The 19,889-nt window shown below is 37.3% G+C and overlaps 1 protein-coding gene and 1 long non-coding RNA gene across 2 annotated transcripts in view; one reads left to right on the top strand and one right to left on the bottom strand.

Moving 5' to 3' along the window:
- DLGAP2 (DLG associated protein 2) overlaps positions 1 to 19,889 on the top strand; it is a 1,049,558-nt gene that overhangs the window by 503,132 nt on the left and 526,537 nt on the right. The window lies entirely within an intron of this gene.
- The window catches only part of LOC143677254 (uncharacterized), a 54,908-nt gene continuing 43,730 nt past the window's right edge, over positions 8,712 to 19,889 (bottom strand). The window contains exons 2-3 of the long non-coding RNA XR_013172480.1: positions 15,523 to 15,577; positions 8,712 to 8,854 (exon numbers count right to left, since the gene is read on the bottom strand). This is a non-coding gene — a long non-coding RNA (uncharacterized LOC143677254). The remainder of the gene's footprint in view (positions 8,855 to 15,522; positions 15,578 to 19,889) is intronic.

Here is a 19,889-nt window from a genome sequence, read left to right as displayed (position 1 = left end):
AACTATTAGGCAACCTTTGAATGTAGTAAAAGTCAAAAGAAATAAAGTATTGCTTTATGTTGTGGGTAGTATATAGGACAGATAAGCCAAAACTTGCATTGAGCCAGCATCACAAGGGCTTCTTATCATGATCTTTAAAATATCTTTTAGGCAACATACTGATTTCTCTTTCAAGAAAGGCAGGTGATTCCAGGTGCTAGTGTATCAACCGCCTCACAAATTCCATTCAAAGGAGAAGCATGTCACCTTGAAGCTATGTAAGAAGATGGTATGCTGCAGTGTGACAGGCTCTGGCAACTGGCTAGGAAACAGTAGCTTTGTTCTCAAAGCCTGAGAATAAGTCACATCTCCTCTCTCTTGGCTTCATTGTCTTCATCTGTAAAAGAAAAAGGATTGGATTAGATGATTTCTGATGTTTAAAAAAATGTATACATCTTTGATTCTAGGAATTACACCCCTCAAAGCCAAGAAGGAAACTAGAATTTCCTGGCTGCCAGATTTATATGAATTTGGCAGATTATGAGTATATTCTCATGTTGTCTTTTTTGGCCCATGTAAGCAGCACATTTCTAAAACTGATAGCTGGAGCTCACAGACCTTCATGAGTAGAAAGGAAGGGCAGGTCTCCTATATCCCTGGCACCATTGCCTTCGCTCACTTCTCAACTAACTGCATAGAACCCCCCCCTTTATTATCTACAATCTCCCCTGTACCATCTTCCATTTACATTCACAGGCCTATAGCTTTGAGGAGATTAGTTATTTTAAGATTCTCTAAAAAGCTGGAGCAAGGTGTGCAACCTTATTTCTCTCCTTGATGGACTTAGGATCCAGGTGAGAAAAAAAGACATGCCTACACATGACTGAGTCCCAAATGAAGGAAGTAATGATGAGTGCAGGCGCTAGTGACAAAAACTGGAGTAATTTGAGAGGATGGTCCAGCTGCATGAGGAGAGGAAACTTGTACCAGCCATAAAAGGAAGAGTAAAGTTTTGAGCAAATGGAAAGGAGTGGAAGTTTAGAGGTTGTAGCATGCATTTCCAACATGGGGAACATAGAAAAGAGAAGAAAAAAAAAAGCAGATGACACTAAACTCAGATTAGGTCAGAAAGATAGAGCTGTTTGAAGGTGTGGTCCAAATTGGGGAAAAGGGGTGGAGTAGGGGCAGGAGCTACAGTTTAAGCTAAAGTATGCCTCTGTTGATAATAGGGAGTAATTACATTTTTTGAGAGAATGATGATGTCAGACATATAAAAATAATATTTTAAGAAAATTGATCTGATTTTACTGAATACATAATATGCAGGAATCCCCTGGGAGGTAGAAAATGTGGTGATGCTAAGGGAGTTTATCAGACTGGAGGTAATTAGGACCTGTAGCTATGGATTTGAGGTTCCAATGGAATCCGCCCCCTCTCAGTCACACTCCCAATTGAGGGCTATACCGTGATGCCTCAAAACTGTACCCAACAGTGCTATTCTCTTGTGCTTCAATTTACCTTTATTCCCAGTCTCCTGTGAGTATGTGTGTGAATTCCGGACAGTTCAGGTACTGACTTCTCATTCACCTAAGCTACAATAGCTACAAAATCAATGGGTAAATCCATTCAACTACTGTTATAAGACAAAAGAATCATGCCTTGTTTAAAACCTTTAATGAACTCAGTCCACTGGCCACTCATTCTTCTTAAAAATGCATTCATTATTTACAACACATGATAGCATTTGCACTCCTTCTGAACTTACATAATATTATAATTTCTGTCTCCACCTATCTAGAATTCTTACTGCGCTTTGCCCCATCCATATATAACCATGCAGCTCCTTCAAAACTTTTCCCAGACCTTAGCTTCAACGTTATTCTCCTCAACTGGACTTCTTTACCATTTCTCTTCTCTTAGCTTTGTTTGATGGCTGGTATTCTTTCAGCAGACATTAATTATCTACAAAGAATCAGATGCTGCCCTTTCCTTGTTTCAAGTGGCCTCTCAACAGGTTCCAGCAGGGGCAATAAGTAATTTTTTTTTTTTCAGCTAGGATACAATCTCCTTGTTCCTGGAACAGGAAAACAGTCTTCCCCTCTGCTGAGGTCCATCAGGTCAGGGAGAGGCTATTAGCCGAAAATCAGGAACTCCTAAAATTATTGTTAAAATGTGACCTCCTTCTGTTAGGATGAATTTTCCACTCTATCAATAGAATGGAATATCAATCAATTCTGTAGCTAGAATGGATATATATCAATAGAGAGCAAATTGAATGTATTCATTTTGAATTCATTGAATTTCAGACAAATGTGGAAATCTAGTTAACATTAGTAAAGCAAAAGAAAAACTCTTATTGCTGACAATCCAGGGATCCTTTCCTACTGGAACTGGAAGGCTAAGGAATATAGAAAATTGTCAGGAATTTTGGAATCAGAAACTTATTCTCCAAGCAACACATACCTCCACCGAGCCCACCTTAGAAGATCTATGAAGCTAGTAGCAGGAACTCATGGGCAGGGCTTCAGTTGTGCTAACAGGAATAAAAGGTGGAAGGCAAGGAGGCCATCCTTCTACAAAGCAGCCATTCTTCTCTCCTCAATGCATTTTATTGCTCCTGCCTCAACATGGCAACATATATTGTCTGGAGAGAAACTGGAAAGCCACAGAATACAGCAATATATCAATCATCTTCATGCCATGTGTGAGCACACATACATACCTTCCTGTTCTAGTTTGCTAACTGCCAGAATACAATCTACCAGAAACAGAATGGCTTTTAAAAGGGGGAATTTAATAAGTTGCTAGTTTACAGTTCTAAGGCTGAGAAAATGTCCCAATTACAACAAGTCTATAGAAATGCCCAATCAGTGGCATCCAGGGAAAGATACCTTGGGTCAAGAAGGCCAATGAAGTTCACGGTTTCTTTCTCATCTGGAAGGGTACATGGCGAACACAGGTCTTCTCTCTCAGCTGGAAGGGCACATGGCAAACACAGCGTCATCTGCTAGCTTTCTCTCCTGGCTCCCAGTTTCATGAAGCTCCCCAGGAAACGTTTTCCTTCTTCATCTCCAAAGGTCGCTGGCTCATGGAGTCTTTGCTTCATGGTGCTGCAGCACTCTCTGCTGTCTCTGAAATCTCCTTCATTCTCCAAAATATTTCCTCTTTTATAGGACTCCAGAAACTTATCAAGATCCACCCAAATGGGTGGAGACATGTCGTCACCTAATCCAGTTTTACAACCACTCTTGATTAAATCACGTCTGCAGGGAGATGATCTAATTACAGATTCAAACATATAGTATTGAACAGAGATTATTCTGCCTTTATGAAATGGGATTTAGATTAAAACATGACTTTTCTAGGGGACATACATCCTTTCAAACCAGCACATTTCCTAAAAGGCTTCTATAGCTCTCTTGTCCTGATTATTTTAATCAGCAATAAAGGACATGCTCATGTGGCCACATGATTTTCTGACAATATGTGGTTTAGGATACACAGTATGGAGTATTCCATAATTTCATTGGGTTAACTGACTCAATAATAGGTAATGTAGCCATGAGGAAACCTAAATCCATAGGAGATGATCATTGATCCCTTAGAACTACATATTCCCTTATACTAGGAGTGTCTGTATCAGCATGTATGTCTTTTTTTTTTTGACATGGGCAGCCTCTGGGAATCAATGTGAGTGTTTTTTTTTAGTGAAACTTTCCGTACCTTTGTTTTATATTCCATGAGATTTATAATCCTGAGAGTTTAAGGTTTCAAGGTAGAGGAAAGACCATTCTGAAGCACCTTTCCTATTTGTTTTTTTTCTCATGTTTTTTGTCCTGAGTAGCTATACTATTCCTAATGATGAGAAATGTCTAAAGGTTCTTTTATTCAAGTAGTTTTCCCACTCTTTTTTTTAACTTTATTTTTTTCATTTGAATGTACCTCCTACATATAAAAAGAATCATATTTATGTCAAAGTGAGATTTGGATAACAGACCCAAGAGTTATGCTTGTATAAATACCTTTATTCTCAGCCCCAGATTCAACTACGTCTACAAATTATTTCTATCATTCTAACACCACTGAGATAAAATATCATTGTTATTCGCACTTCGGTAACATCATCTAAAAAGTTATTTTCTTTGTTCTGATGTCTTAACTGTGTCCTGCTTGGTGAGTTAACTTAAGACAGGCAATTTACATGTCACTCATTTATGTAAGGAGTGTAATGTGTTTGTATTGGAGATTATCATGCTATCTGTGTAAGCCTGTCAGTGAGTGTATTCATTTCTGGTGTCAAAAAATAGGTCAGCTCTAAAAAAGTTTTGTTTTAACTGAAAATATAGGCTAGATAAGTGCTTTTCAAACTTTAAATCAAATCACCCAGGGATCTTATTAATGTGCAGATTTTGATTCAGTAGACCTGGGGTGGGGGACAAAATTCTGCATTTACAAAAATTTCCCAGTTGATGGTGATACTTCAGGATCCATGGACCACAGTTTGAAAATCCAGGGAGCTAGATAACATTTATTATTGAATATATAAACCTATTTTATTAGCTTGTACTGTGTGCCCTGCACTGTGTTATATACAGGAGAGATTAAAAAGGAACAATATGCTACAGATTAAGATTAGATATCAGTCTGATTCCACTACTACATGGGAGAGAGCAATAACAAAGCAGTACTTCGCATAGGAGGGACTGAGAACGTTTTGAGAATTACAGAATGGGATAGTGATGTTGATAGACTTTGTAGTTCTGTTAAAGGTTATGTGGTGGTTAGAATTCAGGTCGAATCACTCAATGATAGTGTGGAATACTGAGCAAGGTATTCCATGTATTTGCTCATAGTTTCTGCATCCTGTACAACATGACCAAGAATGAATACATGATAAGATTGAGTGTGTGTGTTTGTGTGAGTCTGTGTGTGAGATGCTTTGAGGACTGAAGGATGGGAGGGACGGGCCCAGCATGGTGCAGAACTAATATATGGTCATTAAAAGGTAGTTCATTTCCCCATCCTTGGTATGAGATACTTGGCATCTGCTTGGAAATATGGGGGGAAAATGAGAATATAGATGGATGAGTCAAGAGGAAAAGGAGAAGGCAGTCTAGGTGGGAGGAAAAAAGAGAAAGATTCTTATGGGCAGTAGAGTGGAAAGAGAGATAAGTTTAGATTTATGAGGCTGAACTAAATTATAAATGGCCTTGAACACCAGCCTTCTATGGAGTTTGGACATGATCCCAGAGCCAATGAGGGGCTGTTATAAACCTGGAACAGAGGAGCAGCAGATGAAAATGGCCCTTCAGCAAGATTAATTCAGTAGGGTTGACAGTTCTATTGTAAACTCTAGTCATTTGTTGTTAAACTAAATCTTAATTGCAGTCATTAGTGCCTGTCAATATGTGATATGGAATCAGAATATGGTTGAATTCCCTGTGTTACACTGTCCATCAAGAAAGTGAACCAAATCAATATTTTCACTTGCTGTACCCTAATCCTGAAAAAGGTGTTCTTAGTATGTCATGTTATTATTCTACCTAAGTAGAGTACATTTTTCCATCTTATTTTATTAACTAATGGGTTAAAAACTGTATCAGGGTACTTCCCACCATCCAGGTATCAGTTTAACAGCCAGTGTCAATCTGTATACAACCCAGAACAGAATTGGGTTATCTTGGGAGTTAACAGAAGATTGTTATTTATTGACTTGGCTGTTTGAGGAAGAGGATGAATCCAAAAGTGGGAAGGCTGCCTAAGAAAGCTTTCAATAACACTTAAAGTCATTGATGTAGAGGACCTTGAAAAACAACTCAGAGAATTGGAAGACTGACCAGCAGGAGCAGCTAGCATTAACTCTTTAATGACTGGCAGTCTCCATTCTTGCCAGAATCCCTGAAAGAGCTGCTCCTGTAGCACAGAAACAGAAGAATCTTCCACTGGCACTTCTAGGGTTACATGTGAGCCTCTTCTCAGGATTTCACTGGAAAGGCCTGGGTGAGAGAATGATGAGGGCCAGTAGTTGATGATAGTACTTGATTTTGAGGAGGTTTTTAATGTTTTCCTTATAAAATGGAGTCCTTTTTATTGGGAGAAGAGGTATGACTCCCTTGTGATTTGTAATTCCTTTCCAGAGATACATTTGTTCAGACTGAGGAAGTATAAAAAATATCTTTGGTCAATTTTCTTTTTTTTCTCAGAAAATGAAGGGTGACCTTGGAGATTTCATCATCAAATGAAACAAGACATTTCGGTCAGCCGTCTCAATTAGGGTGTGTATGAGTGCTTTTAAAACCCTATAAAGCACTTTACTCATAGTGCTCTTTGAGCATCTTTGGGATTCACAAAAGAATATGAAGGGAAAATACTGTGGGATTATGATTTATAAGTGTTATATGGATTAAAATTTACATGTTTGAGAACAATTTAGTATTTCAATATTACTGGCAAATACTCCAGATACAAATTATGATGGTGGAAATCAGACAGTGAGTAATTAATCCTTAAACCCTCTAAGAATTTCCCTGGCATCTAGTAGAGTTCCCACCTGCATTCTGGAAAATTGGCCTGCTGTCCCCTCCCTTCCTTTCTGTCACTTCTGGTATCTTTCTCTATCCAAGCCTCACAGATTCTGTCTACCTGGCTCCTTTCTGTTCCTTAAACACAGCATTTTTTTTTTTTTTCCTATCTGAGGTTTCTCACATATGCTCTGTCCTTTTCCCATAGCAGTTTACCCCTTCTCTTTACACAGCTACTCCCTTTTATCCATAGTGGTATTTTAGCTCTTGTGCTGTTTTGAAATTATATACCCCAGAGAAGTCATGATTTTGTCATCCTGATTCCATATTGTAGGATGGATCCTTTGATTAAATTGTTTCCATAGAGATAGGCCCACTCAGTTGTGGGTGTGGCCTTCTGATTGATTAGTTTACCGGAGTCCTTTAAAATAGGAAACATTTTGGAGAAAGCTCAGGGCTGACAGAGACGCAGACATTTTAAGATACTTAGAGTGCCGACAGAAAGATCAGGTGCTTATGCCACAGTGTGCCTGCCCATGAGATGCTAAGCAAGCCAGAACCCAGAGTTGTGTCCCAGAGGAGTTGAGTGAAGCTTAGAGAGGAAACCAGTGGCCTCAGAAGCTGGAAGCAATAGAAATGGGAACTAGGACCAGCAGACACCAGCCACATGCTTTCCCATATGACAGACATTGGCCTTCCTTGAGTCAAGGCGTCTTTCTCGTGAAGCCTTAGTTTGGACATTTTTGGCCTTAGAACTGTAAATCTGTAACTTGATAAATTCCCTTTTCAAAAGCCATTCCATTTCTGGTACCTTGCATTAGCGGCAGCATTAGCAAACCAAAAAAAAAAAAAAAAACCCTCATTGAGGACCCTGTGGTATCTTTCCTGACCTCCCTTGTCCCCTTCTCATTCGAGGCTCTTCCCAATGTTCACTAAAACGCCTCCTATTTATTTTCTTCCCAGTGTTACCAAAAGTTGCAGTGCTTTATTTATAGATTTGTTTCTTTATTGGCTATTTTTGTCACTACATTTTGAGCTCCAAAAAGAGAGGGAGCATGGTATATTTAGTATTTGTCTTTGTGGTTGTCACATGGTATAATTAGGTTTTAAAGATTTCTTGAATAAAATTATTTTTTGCAAATGAAATAAGTGAATTTCTAGAACATTATTTTTTTCCTACATATTGCCAGGCTCTGAGCTGGACCCTCTTACATTTGCATCTCATTTACTTTTTATAGCAGCACTGAGAATGAGGACAGAGAACTAACAAGTATTCAACCTTGGGCCACCATGTCAGAGATGTGGCCATTTCTGTCACATGATGTAACCTCGGTTAATATTTACAACAATTCAATAAAGTAGCTTTTATTTTCTTTCTAGATTAAGAAATGTCACTCTGCAATGTTATGTTTTTGCCTACGTGGAACCCAGATTCGATTTGGGTTTGAAGTTCAGTGCTAGTTTATACAGAAGAATATAGATAACATATATATGCATTAAGAAACCCAGTCAAAAAATAATCACTGGTGAACCCACCAGCCAACCTTAAGAATTTAATCATTGTCGATATCAACCTACCCTTGATTCTTCCCCACCCCATCCCTGCCCTCCTCCAAAAGCAACCATTGTATTTTATTTTGTTTTATTTTATTTTGCTTTTCAAATATAATCTTCCACTTACATGTATTTGTATCCATGAAAGTTTAATGTTTACCTATGATTTATTTTAAGATTTATAAAAATGATATCAGACTATAAATAGGGTCATGTGACATGCTTTTAACTGAAAATTATGTTTCTAAATTTCATTCTTATTTTGCACCTGTGGTTAGGTTTCCTTTTCAATCCAATATTATTTGAGCCTTTTCCTTATTTGTATTGTTTAGCCTTGCATGATTTTATATATATATATAAAATTTATTTTAAAAAAGCAGCCTTGGGTTTCGTACTTATCTCTATAGCTTAGTTTTCTATGTCATTCCTTAACCTCCAGGATTAGGACAGTATCATGGAGCCAGGAACAGTGGAGTAGACTTTTCATCCTAGGCCTGAAGGGGTTTAGAGAGGGAGCGATTATCATAAGCTCAAGCTGTGGAGACCACTGTAGAGAGGGCTTCCTTGACGGGGCCCATGCCCTTTGATTGAGCTATGCATCCATTGCTGTCAACCCTGAAGAGAAGAAGCTGAAATAGATACCCGACCTACCCCTATCTACTCCTTATGATTGATCTTCTGCCATTGTTTTCCAATTATCCAATCCATGTCTAAGCCAGATGTCGAGAGAGCCTGTGAAATAATCCACACAGTTTGCCTTCTTGGGCCCACAGAAGAGTGGAGGAGGTTGGAGCTTGTATCTAGGTGGCACACAGAAGAAATCCATGCAATAAATTTAGAAAGCTTAAAGTCAGTTACTTTTGTATTCCCTTTTTCCATACCCTCAAATAATATGAGGCTCTTAGGAACATTTTTCTCATAATTTCTCCCTCCTCACTAGATAATTTAGTCCAGGTTTTTAAAGCCCCATCAATTTTACATCGTTATTATTTTTTTACTAATTATTAATTTCATTTTACCTACTTAGTTACTGGTTTATTTGCTTACCTTTTCTTCTTCCATCTCAGACCTTCCTTCTAAAATCATTTGTCTTTATGCCTGTTCTGTACAATTTACTTTAGAAAAATTCTGTTAGTAAATACTCAGGCTTTGTTTATATTTTTTAAATGGCTTTATTTCAGCCTCATTCTTGAAAGATTTTTTTTTCCTCAGCAGTTTGAGGAAATTAAATTCCATTGCTGCTGTTGAGCAGTTTCTGTTAAACATAATTTTGTTCTATTCTAGGTGGCTGTCTCTGTGGCTTCTCTTTAAATCTCTTTGCTATTGATCTCAGATGTGGAATTTATTCTTATCTATTCTATTTGATACAAGTTGTGCTTCTTTATACTGTGTACTTTTGTTTTCCAAAGATTCTGGAAAATTCCTAGATGTTATTTCTTTGACCATTAACTCACCAACACTCTTTATATTTTATCTTTCTGGGACATTTGATTACTTTATAATAAACTTTTTCATTCTTGCCACCATGGACTCTAAACTCTCTTTCATTTATCAGGCCTTCCTGGGCTGTATTTTATATAATTTTTTTAGATCTATCTTTTAATTCTCTTATCCAGTCTTCAGCTGTGTCTAATGTGATGTCTACATTTTCTACTGAGTTTTCAACTTCAGACTCACTTTTCATTTATAAAATCAATTTCTTTTTCAAATACCTCTGGTCATTTTTCTTAGGACATGTACATATGTGTGTGTGTATATATATATATGTATATGTATATATTTATTGTGGTAACATATATGTATATATATATATGCATCATAAATTTCATCATTTTGACTATACAATTCAGTAGGATTAGTGATGTTTACAATGTCATGCAACTATCCCCATCACCATTGCCTAAACATTTTCATCACCCCAAACAGAAACTCTGTACCCATAAAGCAATAACTCCCCATTCCCTCCTATTCCCAGCCTCTAGTAACCTGTAATCTATTTTCTGACTCTATGGATTTGCCTCTTCTGGACATTTCATGTAAATAGAATCACACAATTTATAACCTTTTGTGTTACCTTGTATTATTTAGAATAATGATTTCAAGATTCTTCCATGTTGTAGCATGTATCAGAATTTCATTCCTTTTTATGTCTGTATAATATTTCTGTACACAATATCTGCTTGATTTCCTGCTTTCAGTTCTTTTGGGTATGTATTTAAGAGTGGAATTTCTGGGTCGTATGGTAATTCTATGTTTAACTTCTTGAAGAACTACCAAACTGCCCTGGCCAGTTTTTTGTTGTTGTTGTTGTTGTTGTTTTTATTTGCATAGGCAGCACTGGGAATCGAATCTGGGTCTCTGGCATGACAGGCGAGAATTCTGCCACTTGAGCCACCATCGCACCACCCTCTGGTGTATGTGTGTTTGTGTATCTATCTGTATCTATATCTACAACATAATAATCTGAGTCCATATTTTATTGCTTTAAATATTTAAGTTTTTATATCCACTATGTGATTATTCTAACAGTGCAGTCTTTGAGTTTCTGAATGAGTTATTTTTTTAGATTCCACTGTTTTTCACTTCTTATTTCCTTATGTGTTTTATAATTGTTAGTTGTTTCACTTATTTGATTAATTTAATGCATGAGAATTCCAAGATCCTGAATTGGGGTTGTTTTCTTTCTAATAGAATTTCTGTTCACTTCTTGTTGGAGCCAGGGGCTAGTACCAACCTATGATGACTCTAGTCTCCTTTGAAGTTCATAGCCTTGTGTGAGAATCTTAGGTTCGACCTTTGTAACAGATCCCTACCACCCTGTAGAATTCCAGTCTCAGTTCTGGTCTTAGGTTTTCTGAACCAAAAAATTAAGACATATATTTTTGTTATGGTTATTGAGGCTCTCGTTGTACTCTAGGGGAGGGCCCTGTGAGGAACTTAGTCCATCATCTTGCCAAAGTTGCACTTTGGAACAAAATATGAAAGATTGGAACCAGATCTCCTGGTCTCTTAACTCTACACTTCTTTCTTTTCGACAGGTACAACTAACCTACAACCCAAGCCATGCTTTAAAACAACAGGACAGCAGTTTTCCTCAGGTGACTCTGCTTTAGGATAAAATAAATGAATACATCTACATGTGTGTGCCAAGTCTACTGGATAAAATGTCTTAGTGCTGTGTAACATTTTTAAAAATTCGAAGTTTACTAGTAGTAAACGAATGAGTACTAAAGAATAACAATTCATATGACTCTTTGTTGAACACATAAATATTTTCAGAAAGATTTTTTACACGGCTGGCTAACCTACAGCAAAAAATAGGGCCAGCTTTGCTTCATGGCCTCTGGCTTTATGACAGGATCAACTTTCCTCAAAAATCTTGCCTTTCTGCTTCCGGGCAGTAAATAGAATTGAAAATTTGGGAAAAGAAACTTTAAAGGTGATTATTTGAGGGAGATGCGTAGATAGGAGGAAGAAGGAAGTGAGGTCTGAGAGCCTGTGTCATTGCATCCTCTCCTCCTATTTTGTGATTATTTACAAATGTGTGGAAGAGGTAGGGGAAGAGGCTGGGGGCCATGGGCAAGTACTAGATTGAAAGTTAAGACACCTCAGTGCTAGTCCCAGGTCACAACTGGTACTAAATGAGGAGGCCTGGGCATATCATGTTTCCTGGAAAAAGAGAGCGGTAATATTAATTTTATTGGTTGTGAGGGAGCTACATTATGTTTAGGGTTTCACTTTGGTTTGTTTGGTAGTTGTTGCCAGTGAACTAAAATCTATTTTTATAATAAAGATACTCCGATATTTAGTAGAAAGATATGGGGATACAGCTTTGATGGGAGAAGGAGAAAATTGATATTGGAGAACCAGATCCTCTGCCAAGAAATATTATATATAGACTTGCAATATAAATACACACACACACACACACACACACACACACACACACACATAGAACTAAACACAGGGGCATCAATATTTAGACTTATGCCTATTTATAAAAATATATATTATGCATTTGTAAATGTAAGCATATATGTATGTGTAAGTATGCACACATACCCATTTAATTTTCAAAGTAAACTGTCAAGTGTTATTTCCAATGCTTTACCAATTCATAGACAGGCTCAGAAGTGGTTGTTAAATATATCCAACTTCACAGGTGTTAGAATTGTCTTGAACAAAGCTTCTTTCTGCTAGAGGACTACTTTAAAGCAACATGGTAAAATGACAGTATAATAAACCCAGGCTTTTGCTTATATCATTTGTATTCTAGAAAACTAGATCATATATGTAGGTGTGCAATAGAAATTTATTTGAGACACGTTCTTTTGTGTGTGTTTCATCAGTAATATTTTTTCATTAAAATGTTAGGAATGATGCCATTTGATTTTAAAAGAAAGGATTCTTGTCTGAAAGAAAAAAAAAACATGCATTCTTAGTTACATTAGAACTTTCACATGTAGGATAGTGTGTTCTTAAAGTAAGGGGATAATGATTACTAATACATCCAAGGGACCACAGATGCAAATTTAAATGTTTTATACCACTATTCCACATTCTCATTAACATTTAATTAAACTTAATTTTCAAAACTTCAAAACACACATAATCTTTTCATTGCATGTCTCTACCATGTTGACATTGCATGTCTCTACCATATTCTCTCTACCATGTTGAAAGGGGGATGATAATGAGTGGCCTTCATAAATTTTAAAATGTCACATAAATATGTGGTTAAATTATTATAATAAATTTTTAGTCCTTGTATTAGGGTTCTCTAGGGAAACAGAACTGACAGGGTATAAATGTATATAATGTAAATATCATGAGATGTTTATAAGAATTGCCTCATAAGGCTGTAGGCATGGGGAAGTCCAGATTCCATAGGGCAGGCTGCAGGCTGGAAACACTGATGGTTTTTGGTAAATTCTCCATGAGAAATTGGATGGATGAAGTAGAGATGGAAATTCTCTCTTCTGGCTACTGAAATCATCACCCCTCCTTTTAAGACCTGCAATGATTGGATGAGACTGCTTTCATTGTTGGAGGCAATTTCCTCAGTTGGTTGTAGACGTAATCAGCCCTAGATGCAATCAACTTACTAATGATTTAAATCCATGAAATATCCTCACAGTAACACTCAGGCCAGCGCTTGCTTGACTAGATAGCTGGACATCATAACCTGGCCAAGTTGATATATGAATTTAACCATCAGAGTCGAATACTCTAGATTTATGAAAATGTGTTTCCCAATTCTGGAAGTAAATCAACTGATAGAAAAATTTCATAATTTAGTCTATAAGGAACTTCTTTTTTTGTGCTGCAGGAGGCAGACTATCCACAGGAAAGCCCTAGGCAGAGGGAAGCGTACCCTCATTCTGAGAAAGGCAGCAGGGGGTCCCAACCTTACCTGCTCCAATAAAAAGCAAGAAAGAGTAATTTTATATGGATTCTCAGAAAATCTTAAGTTAGTGCATGATATTTGCTCAATGACATCTTTTCCTTTTCATAGATTGACTTTTACCCATTGACTCTACTCTCCTGTAAAAGTACTAGATGAAGATCAATAGTTGAGTAACCAGCGATTACTGTGGATTAACTCAGAAATCATCAGTGATGCTTAGTCTAGAAGTTTACTTTTCAGTGTGCAGACATCATGGTGGCTATAATGTCCTAAACATAATAAAAATGGTATGATAAGAGTCCTGGAATGTGGGTCAGCAGAGGGAACTAACATTTGCAGAGTTGTCTTTATCTCATCTGAATTATGTAGTTTAATCCTCTCGGTTAATTTTCATTAGTTTTACAGGTAAAAAACCCTCAGTCTCAGAGAGGTAAAGCAATCTAGCCCAAGTTTGAGTTCAGACTCAAACCCAGATTTATTTGCAGCAAAGCCCATGTTTTTCTCATTCTATATGTTTGCAGCCTAACTAAGAACTACTGAGCTAGAGGAGTAAACTATATTTGGAAAATGTGGCTGGAATTTTCATACTGAGTGAAAAAAAAAAAAAAAGAATTAGTGGCTCTGTAAAAAATATGAGCAAATGTCCCAAATCCTCATAGCAATTGTACCATTGCTCCCAGAGCCTGTCTCACTGGCATGTGTTTTTGGTTCTAAAAGCTTTGACCTGATCCCTGAGGTCACATTCTCTTACATTTTTTCCCTTAAAATAGTGGGCTTTTCTTTCCCAATTCATGAATAAGACTCTTGAAAGAAATGCTAGTGTGCGAATGCAATTTCCGTCCCCCATTGGGAACATCTAGGAATCATAACTTTTGTAGCTGTCCCCTCATTGCCTACTGTTCCCTCCAGGTGAATTTTCAATAATTTTTTTGCTTGGCAGAATAGACCCCCAACAGTTGCTTCCATTTGTGTCACACCAAGTTCTTTTCAATTTATCAACCCAAATAATGTGACTGCTCATAGAAGCCATGTCTAGAAATGCACAAAGAAACTGCTGAGTAGTCAATCCTTATAAACATGTAAGGACCAGAATTCACTTGTTGGGAATTAACAGAGGAAAAATGGGGGAAATTGAAATTCTGAGGAAGCTTAGATACTGTCTTAGAATTTGATGGTTCTAATTTTTGAAGGAATGGAGATCATTTAGGTGGATGATATAAAAAGTCACTGATTTTTATGCTACAATTTCTTCTTTTAAACAGATTACCCATAAAACAGTAAAATGTATTATTATTTGAATTAAAAACTATGTAGAAATCTGAAAAAAATGGCTAATATGGATATTACATTTTTAAACATACCTAAACAGCATTATAGAAATAATCTACAATTCTAAATTAAAGAAAGAAAAATAATCGGCATCAATCCCTAGTACCTCAATCCATCAATCTATCTTCATTTTTATATGTTTCTTCATGGGCTTATTTGGAGGTACCTATAATTTTTACATATTTATAATCATACTTTTATATCCCATGCACTCAATACACATCTTTCTATGTTCCCACAGTCTTCATAATTATTTCATTCAATAGATGCAACCAGTTTTTTTTTTTTTTTAACTAATCCCTCAGTATTGGACATGTAGGTTATTATCAAACATTTTATATTTCCTAATTTCTCAACATGTTAAATAAAACTTCAAGGAACATCTTGATTTATTTATGACGTTGGCACAGTGAAATGGATTGTTTCTTAAAACATTCCTGGGAGTAGCTAGGTGCAAGGGTAGTTCAGCGGTAGAATTCTCACCTACCATAATGTAGACCCAGGCTTGACTCTGGACCCATGCACAAAGAGCCTACCCCCCAAAAAAAATGTTGTCAATAAAATTCTCTATGATACACATATCACATATCTGCCTCTGTGTGTGTGTATGTATAGATATAGAAATACATATATGTAGGGAGTCACGTTAACAAACATTCTCAAGAAAGTCATTACTAGGTCGCTGGGTACACATAATTGCATGTGTTTGTCTTTTTAATATTTTAGTCTTACCTTTAAAAGGGCAGTGATAGTTGCAGTATGGCATCTTTCATCATTCTTCTCCACCCTGAAATTTAGATTATTATAATTTTTAATAAGAATAAGTATTCAGATAAATATTTTGAGTGCTTTTTTATAAGTATTCAGATCAATATTTTGGTGCTTTTTTCCCCAGAATTGGGAAGATAAATGAAAATTGTATTGAGGAAACAGCCTTGACTTGACTCAGATATACTTGGGTTCAAGATCCTTTTTCTGCCTTCACTAACTCTGTGGTCTTGGGCATGTTATCATACTCTCAGAGCTTTGTTCTCCTCGCAGTAGAGAACCATATGCATCTCTTATGGTGGCTATAAAGATGAATGGCCTGTGCAAGCCTTAGCTTAGCCCACAATCCGTGTGAACCATTTATAAATGTGCATTTTATTATGCCCTACGTGGAAGCATTTTTAAAATATTAAAACAAGTGAAAAGATCAGGGATAACAATTCTAAATATTGAAACATGCATATGATACAGGCTCGGGTCCATCTTATATATGTCAAGTAGTTCTGGACCATGGACCAGTAACCCCTGCAATGTCAGGCAAACCCTTTGGTTTCTGGATCGTGGGAAAATGGAGGGTATGGGGTGGGCAGAGGCTAGAAAGGCCAGAACAATAGAGGATTCAGGAAAGCTACAATTTGCAAACAATAGATAAAAATATGTAAGTATTTTTACAACTGTTATGACTGTTCTGCTGCTGCCAGCTGAAAATCATTCCTGGTAATAGTTACGGACCCTGGGAAGCACAGCCCATTGTGTCGGTTAGGATGATATCTCTTGGCTCTCCTTCTCTTCAAAATCTTGCTCTAAAGTGGTGTTTCAAATTGTCGTGAATTAACTTTGAGAGAAAAACAGTGGAAAGCTGATTCTGCAGACAAAAGGCGTGATCTGGGACATCTTATAATAAGGTTGCCAGATTCAGTACTGGAGTCTGTTTAAATTCAAACTTCACATAAATGCATCGTATTTTAGTATAAGTATGTTCCAATTATTGGATGGGATGTACCTAAAGTAACAAAATCATTTGTTGTTCATCTGAAATTCAATTTTTTTTTTTTTTTTGTAATGTGAGTTTCCGACTATTGCAGTGCCATTTGTTGAATTTTTATTTGTTTTTTGGGAAGTGCATGGGTCTGGAATCAAACCCAGGTCTCCCACATGGCAGGCAAGAATTCTACCACTGAACTACCCTTATACTCCCTATCTGAAATTCAGATTTAACTCTGTATTTTTATTTGCTAAATCTGACAAGCTTATGTTAGAATGAGAGGGAGTGCTCCCTGACACCAGAGTAAATTGCATGTGAGGGCTCACACTCTGAATCTCTAAAACTATTTTATTCAACCTCTGCCTTTTTAAATCTACAAAAGCCATTCTTGGGTGACTTTTGCCAAGTCCGTAAAATTCTCATCCATCTTCTAGATTAGTTATCCCTCCCTTCTCCACCCATCTCCCCTCACTCTCTTTCCCTCCACTCTCCTGCTCCCTCACTCTTCCTCTTGCTTGCTTTCTCATTTTATTCCCTTTTCCCACATGCACTTCTCTCTGTCCCTGGATTCCTGACTCATTGCTGAAGTGACTGCATTTATTTCTGATACCCTTTGTGCCATACTTCTTTTCTGGCTTTGCTAGCTCATATTCTCCCATCTCCCATCTGTACTCCCAGTGGGGCCCTCCCTCTCCCAGCCCTCAGAGGTGATGATGATCTTGTTATATAGAAATTGAATGAGCACCAGCTGCAATGGAATCTGTTCCATGCTTAGCTTAGAAGAAGTTGGGAAGGGGCAGGTAGTTAGGTACAACAGGGCAGACACCAGGAGAGAATAAAGGAGATATGGTGGCATTATTATGCCACTGGCCAAATTTTGCTTGGTATTCATGCATGCATGCATGCAGTTTCTAGGCCACTGTGGATCATCTCACCTTCTATAAGTCACCAACTCCAAAGAAAACCGTCACTCTACATTAGTCAAGTTAGTGTCATGAGCACATACTATGAATGATTATTTTCTATTCTGGCCCACAATTAATGTAATTTAATATCTTTGTTTCTTGGACCATAGCTGCGCACTGCGGGAACTGTCTATTAGGGTACCCTTGAGATCAGAATTAGATCCAATTTAGTAGAGTGTCTTCAGCAAGGATTTGGAAACTGTAGTAAAACATATGTTAATTGAATTCATAGATGAAACAGAACCAGGAAGTGATGATAACACTGGTAAGGACTGATAAATAACAGAATCACTAGGGAGATGGACATGAAAGCATTAAAAACCATAAGTGGCACCCATATGAATAGTATACATGATAAAACAATACCTTGTGATAATATGTTAAAGATCAAGAAATAAATAAAACCAAGAATTTTTTTTTCTAATTAAAGCATTCAGTGGGGGAAGGGGATGTATAAATTCTACACAGAGCTTATTCAGGTGAGTGAAAAAAAAAATCTTCAAAAGTAACATTGCAGGGAAGGCTCTTTGGTTCATACGGAGACCAAATTAAAATCAAGTTTTGAGATTGAAAAAGAATTATACAAATCCTGGGTTGATGGTTTCAAGGAGTTTTCCTGCATTAACCCCAACCACCCCTTTTATGATGAGTAGTGGAGCTGTTTTGTACTCTGCTAAGTGCCTAATAGAGTGCTGAACTCAGAGTAGGCTCGCTGTGAATCTTTGTAGAATGAATATATTAAATCAGTATGTGACTGCCCTGCAGCTGGGTGAAAATGTGCCCTTATTCCTGATACAAAATGGCTGGCTGCCCTTAGCATAACCTCAGCAATAAAACCTAGATCCTATTGGAATCTTTGTTCCTGAACCCTGTATGTATATATAACCCCCTGAGAGTGTGAATAATACACTGTGAATGATGGATATCCTGCATCACCACATAACTACCAGAGAGAGTTATCTTAAATATTTAGGATAAAGAGCAAGCTTTTTAGGATGATTTTTAAAACCTTCTATGACATTTTCTCTAGATTTATCTTTCCTATTCTCCGTTTTGCAATACATATGCAACAACCTGTGGTTCTTGATATATACTAAATTATTTTCACACCTCTGTGCTTTGACCCAATTTATTTTGCATGCCTGCAAACTCTTCCTGTATTCTTTGGGTAGCTAATTGCCACCCATCCTTCAAGGTCTAACTAAGACAGAATCACTTCAAAAAATGCTACTGCTTCTTTCCCTTTCTGTAGTTAAGCTAAATAACTCATTAATGTAAACTCCATAGTACCATATGTGCTACAGGACCAACGCATATCCTAAACTGTGTTGAAATTATCTGCTTGTCCAGCAGGCTCATTTACAACCATATAAGGCCCTGAAAGAGTGGAGGGTGGGGGTATAACTCTTAATTTAGCTTGTAACCTCACAGCCCAGTACTGTGCCTAAAATCCTGCAGGACCCCCCCCCTAATAAATATTTATTGGTCAAATGTAACACCCTTCCCATCTTGTTCTCCCTTCCTTGAGTGGGATGCATCACTGAAGACTTAAACTTCCATCTCACATCACAGTGAGCTAAAGATATTGCATTTTGATGGGCAAAAATTGAAAGAAAAAGAGAGTCGCCTTTTCCCCAGAACAGATGGTTGTATAAAGACTATACCACTTAAGAGGAAGTGAGTTAGGACTGTGTCAGATGGGTCAGTGCCTGCACACATTACAAGTCCATTTTTGCTGGTAGTGATCACTTTCTGAATGTCCTAGCTCCCAATAAGGCAGAGCTTCTTCTTGTCCCTTGCTACCCTCCGGTAAGATGTGTTAAAGATGCTATGTAATGCAAGTAGGTAGAGAGACCAATTTTATATATCATTGTATTGTCTGAATTTGTTACAATTAATATGAATCATTTTTGTAATTTAAAAGTTTAAAATATTTCTCCAGGAATTAATTATTAAATGACTTTATTTTATACAACTTTTACAGACCATTGTCTTTCTCCTGTCCTGAGTTCTCATATTTCACTGAGGTAGTGTTAGGACTTTTAATGCTAAAGAATGTAGCTATGTCATAGTTTTCCAGGATGCTCTGACACAGTGGACTGGCCACACAATGGACTGGCTCAAACAATGGAGACTTATTGGCTTATGGTTTTGAGGCTAGGTGTCCAAAATTGAGGCATCAGCAGGGTGATGTTTTCTCCCCCAAATATATAACATTCTGGTGATGAGTACCAGGAAGCCCGGGGGTTCCTTGACTTGTATCTTTGCCTCATATCACACGACAATGTCCTCTCCTTTCAGGGTCCATTGACTTCTAACTTTTGGTTCCTTCCTGTTGCATCTCTTTCTATGTCTGAATTTCATTCTGCTTATAAAGGGGC

Source organism: Tamandua tetradactyla, chromosome 3 (genome assembly GCF_023851605.1).
Source record: "Tamandua tetradactyla isolate mTamTet1 chromosome 3, mTamTet1.pri, whole genome shotgun sequence".
NCBI lineage: Eukaryota > Metazoa > Chordata > Mammalia > Pilosa > Myrmecophagidae > Tamandua > Tamandua tetradactyla.
The sequence above is the reverse complement of the archived record's forward strand: the minus strand, read 5'-3'. Positions and strand labels throughout refer to the sequence as shown.